Here is a 5,690-nt window from a genome sequence, read left to right as displayed (position 1 = left end):
TCTTCAAAGGTGCAAAGTAGGGCTATAGATGAGCTTATAGCCTTTTATGAATAGGGAAAAAAAATTAGGACCATGGATCCAAAGCACAATATAGTAGAAAGAGTGAAAGAGAAGGAGAAATGTTTTGCTCAATAAAAAATTTAAGATATTTTCCTTCTGAATACCCAAAGAAGATGAATATATTTATCTTGATTTTCGTTCAGTCATTCGTAAATGGATTTGATTCTTTTTATGGAAATCAGTAATTGTCTTAGAGATTTTTGGGGTAACTTTATTCCTTGGAACATATCGTGAGGTAGTAATTAACAAGTTATGGATTCTCTCTTAATATATTAAGATTAAGATTGAGTTTATAAAATAAAAAAAGCTTAAGCACTGATCTTATTGAATAATCAATAATGACATTATATAATTATTATAGTTGTCTTGGAGAATGTACAAATCATAATCATGGGAGAATATTTCAAGACTCGGTTCTAATAACAATTAATCAATTAATTGATGACAAAAAGCAGCTTTAATTATTTTTCATTTAAAATTTTTTTTTTACAACAAATAGGAAATAGAACTTTGAATCCAAATATATTTAATTAATAGCAATAAAATAAAAAGAGATCCAGAGGGAGAGATCTTGGTGATTCCCACAACAGATGTCAAGTATCAAGTAGTAGTGTAGTACTAATAGTTTTTTTTTTTTTTTTTTTTTTTAAGAAACAAGAGTAGTATTAATAGCTTAATTAGAATATAAGTCCCTTGTCCTAATTTTTGTGTTATATTAATTAATACTCCATCAATTACAACTTACCATGTATTTTTTTATTATATTTTTCCTATAAAAAATTCCAAGTTTAAAAAAGAAACAAAAATCAAACACATAGCATACCATGATTGGTGAATCATATGCTTATGATTTTTTTTTTTTTTTATTAAAAAGAAAAATTTTCTTTATTACAAAGAAAAATTTTCTTTGCCATCTATGGAATGTGAAAAGGGTTGTGAATTGTGAGAGTATTTGAGGTGGCAGTGCGTGTCCAAATAATTTAGATTTAGAACATAGATAGTTTCATACTTTCGAATAATATGGATAAATTTTGTGAACAAGAATAAGTTACATCTTAATTCCCGATTGGAAAATGATACGGTGGATGGAATGGTCGGCATCATCTGCTTCGAGGTCCCAAAAAGAATGGAAATCAACCGTATTTGCTAACTGGTATCAAGGGAGGGAAAAATAATTGTAATAATGGATAAGGGTATTATTACACGTTAACTTGTCTATTCCAAGCTCAACCATGCAGATAATTGCTAGTTGCAGAGAGACACATGCGCGTCCACACACAATGAGATTAAGAGGGTGGGGGATGGCTGAACTCTAAACTTTGGCAGAAGAGAAGGGAAGGAATTCTATCAAGTTTTTTTCACAAATCGTTTCTTTCCACTAGTTTTTATGGTGAAGAAAAAAGAAAAAGGGGGAAGAAAGGTTACCTGTTAATTAATTACTAGTTGAAATAGACGATATAGCCAATATAAAAATAAATTTAAATATAAAAAATCAAATTGAAAATTTTGAAATATAAAGAATCAAAAGAAAATAAATCTAAATTTTAAAGACAAAAAATGTACGTACTCAAATTTGCTAAATGGTGAATCTTGCCTAGTAGAATTGTGCCTATAGCTTCCCAAGGATGAGGTAAGGTTTTCTAGATGGCAGATAAGATGCCTATTGCATGTTACTCTAAAGGAAAACAAAGAAAAGAATATTTATTTGCATTTTTACCCAAATAATTTAGATTGAGAACATATATAGGTAGCCTTTTTAATGAATGACACACATGAAGGTTGGGAAAACGAATGAATTCTTTCCTAATTCCAAATTGGAAAATGATACCAAAGGATGCATAAAGATAAAGGCAACACCACCACGGTGCATTGCTTCCAAGTCCCACTGTGCCACCGAAATCAATCATGTCTGGTTGCAAGGGAGAGAAACAGTGTCTTAAAGCCCCCCCCTTTTTTTTTCTTTGCTTAATGCAGCATCAAATCGTGGGAGAAGAATAGTGTAATATCAAGCCAATGTGGATTTGGTCGGTCTGTACATATATGGCCACAACCTGCATGCTCAAACGAGAATAGATATTTTTACTATATATGGTACATATATACATATTCACTAACAAAAGAGAGGAATTTTATGCATCATATATATGAGGCCAAGTTTTCCTCTTCAATACAAGTTCGATAATAGGCTTGAGGTGTTTATTCTCTCTCTCTCTCTCTCTCTCTCTCTTTTTCTTTTTTCTTTTTTTTTTGGCATCGTCCTTCTTATAACTTTTGAGTCTTATATTGTCACACCCCGAACCCAAGTAAGAGCTAAGCATGTGACAACAACCAAGTGTGTAAGGCCCTCTTAACAATTAAAGAATTAACATCAAGAAAATTTCATCAATAAATTTTAAAATATCCTCAAATAAACAATTCTCAAAAGATCTCCAAATAATAATCTTCCAACATCAAATAAAAATAAACTAAATCCTTTAAATCTAAAGGACTTAATCATAAAAGTTCAAATCTTATTCCATTAATTTCCTAAACTTTACTCATGCGCACATCCCAATGGAAGTCCAAACATATGCTACTCTTCCTGATCAAAATCTGAAAGGAGAAAGAGGGTGGTGAGTTGACAACTCAATAAGTAATCAAAATTCAAATAAGTTCTATCCAGCAATAGATTTGTAAAGTGAAAGTTCAAAAACGTGTATAAACACCTTTGAACGTTTAGACCCCCAAATTACAACTTAACCAATTCAAGCAATATGTCAATCAACTAGTGTGCGGAAACTTAACATATGCTATAATATGGAATTGGTAAAAACTATCTAAGCCAAAACAAAATATAATCCACAGCAGATAATAAAAAGGCAAAGATAGAGAGGAAGGAAGATGCAAACACAAAAACAACACGCGATGTGTTGTCGAAGAGGAAATCGAAGCCCTCGGCGAAAAACCTCTCCGCCGCCCTCCAAGCGGTAAACAATCCACTAGAAAATATAGTTGGGATACATGGACAGCAATAGACCCTCTAAGCCTAATCTACCTAATGCACCTAAGCCCTCCAAGCTTCTTACTCCAATGAGGTTGCGCCGAACCTTTTTCTTTTCTAGCTTCCCGGATTCCGCTACTAGACCGTAGCATCAACCAATGAAGATTGGTTCCTTCCTAACTGCTTCCCAGAAATCCAAACAACTGTCCCACAGTGATGATGATGGTGAGAACCAGGTTTGGTATAATGCCTCTCAAGGATTTGACAATGGAGAGGAAGAGAGTTGAGGAATTTGAAGAGACTCTAATGTATAGATTGTGGGTGAATCAATCTTGTTTTTCTTTAGGATTTCTCTCTCAAAATTCTTTCTGGAAGCTCTCATTCAATCGTGGGTAAAAGGGGAATTTATACTGGAGTGGGAGAGGAATGTGAAACGTCAGGTTTTACAAAACAGGGGTGGCTCGCTGCTTGACTAAGTCGCGAGATCCAGTCGCGAGATAACCGTATGGCCAGTTATCCTGTTTTGTCCTGTAGTGCTCCAGCTAGCATGACTGTTCATCTTCCAGCATGCTTGGCACGTGTGCTGCGTCTGGCGGCTTGCAGCCGCGAGTCACCCGCGAGTCCCAGCTGCGAGTCTCTGTTTTCTTGCACACTCTTGAGCAATCTTCACTCTATCTCACTCACTACCCTTACATCAAACCCACCTAAATACAGGGTTACTAAATGCTGAATTACAAGCAAATTTGGTATGGAATAAAGCCAATTAGATGGTTGAATAAATTCAACCTTACAATCTCCCCCTTTGGCTATTTCGTGACAAAACCCTAAAACAGACTCTAGACTTAACATGTGAGTTGGGAACTGTTGAACAAAATGTAGGGAATTTAACCAAAAATTCCTAACCTGTGAGAAACAAAACAAATAGAGAAAACACACGTCAAAGAAAAAATAATCACACGCACAAGACAATATTTACGTGGTTCGGCAATTTGCCTACGTCCACGGAGTTGCAGGGATTTCACTATTATCAGGGAAAATACAATAGTGCACAAGAACACTCTTAAGAAACCCAAATCCCAATTTCACCCTAGCACTCTTTCACAGAAAAAATAAGAATAGAAGCTGACTGCCTCTCTTTTCTTTATTTTCTCTCATGCGGCTTGCTCACTAGGTTAATTGGAATTTTTTCTATATACTCACACGGCTGCACTACTTTTCAAAACCTAATATATATATATATATATATATTAAGGTCAAAGCCGGCTGTTTAGGAATTACTATTCCTAGTTGCATTCGGTCAATAGTGACCGACTTAAAGTGGATGTGGGCTTGTGGCAATTCAAGCCACACATGGCCCACTTCAACAAATCTCCACCTTGGCTTGAATTGATCAAGCTACACAAGCAAACTCCTCCATCAGCTCCACCTTAGCCCTTAAGGGCTCACAAGCTGCAAACATCAGCCACAATACCTCCATAACACAATCCTTCATCCCTGCAACTCATCCTCCTGTTCTCAAGCTAGAAGACCAATTGAAGCTGCGCACAGCTTCAACTTCTCAATAGTGACACCCTTAGTCAACATGTCTGTCGGGTTCTTAGATCCACAAATCTTCTCAAGCATTACCAGCTTATCTTCAACAAGGTAACGGATAAAGTGGTATTTTGTCTGTATGTGCTTCGACTTTGAATGAAAAGCCGAATTCTTGGCAAGAAAGATTGCACCCTGACTGTCACTGTGTAGAATACCCATCTCCTGCTTCTTACCCAATTCATCTAAGAAACCATGTAGCCAAATCCAAATCATCTCCTTTCCAGCTTCAGTTGCTGCAACATACTCAGTTTCTGTACTAGACAAAGTAACAATCTTTTGTAGATTTGAAGCCCATGATATAGCTGTACCACCCAGAGTAAAAACAAACCCAGTAGTACTCTTTCTACTATCAATATCACCAGCAAAATCAGCATCTACATAACCCTGCAGTTTCAAACTTGCACCTGTGAAGCAAAGACATGTATCTGATGAACCCTTTAGATATCTCAGAATCCACTTGACTGCCTCCCAATGCTGCTTTCCAGGCCTACTCATGAATCTGCTCACAACTCCCACTGCATGTGCAATGTCTGGCCTTGTACACACCATAGCATACATCAAGCTGCCAATAGCTGAGGCATAAGGCACCTTGCTCATATGGTCCCTTTCTACTTCTGTCTTCGGTGACTGTTCTTTGCTTAGTTTGAAATGACTACCCAAGGGTGTGCTCACTGGTTTTGCTTCATTCATGTTGAACCTGCTGAGAACTTTCTTCACATACTTTGACTGTGAAAGCTTCAATGTACCATTAGCCTTGTCTCTAATGATTCTCATACCAAGGATTTGCTTTGCAGCTCCCAAATCCTTCATTGCAAACTGTTTGGACAATTGCTTCTTCAGATTATTAATCTCCTCAATGCTAGATCCTGCAATAAGCATATCATCCACATACAACAGTAATATGATGTAAGAATTGTTAAAAAACTTAACATAGCAACAGTGATCAGCTTCACATCTCTTGAACCCAATTCTGTGCATAAAACTGTCAAATTTCTTGTACCACTGTCTAGGAGCTTGTTTTAGGCCATACAAGCTCTTTCTCAGTTTGCAGACTAAA

This window comes from Quercus lobata, chromosome 6, assembly GCF_001633185.2.
Source record: "Quercus lobata isolate SW786 chromosome 6, ValleyOak3.0 Primary Assembly, whole genome shotgun sequence".
Taxonomy (NCBI): domain Eukaryota; kingdom Viridiplantae; phylum Streptophyta; class Magnoliopsida; order Fagales; family Fagaceae; genus Quercus; species Quercus lobata.
Note: the sequence above shows the minus strand (reverse complement) of the source record.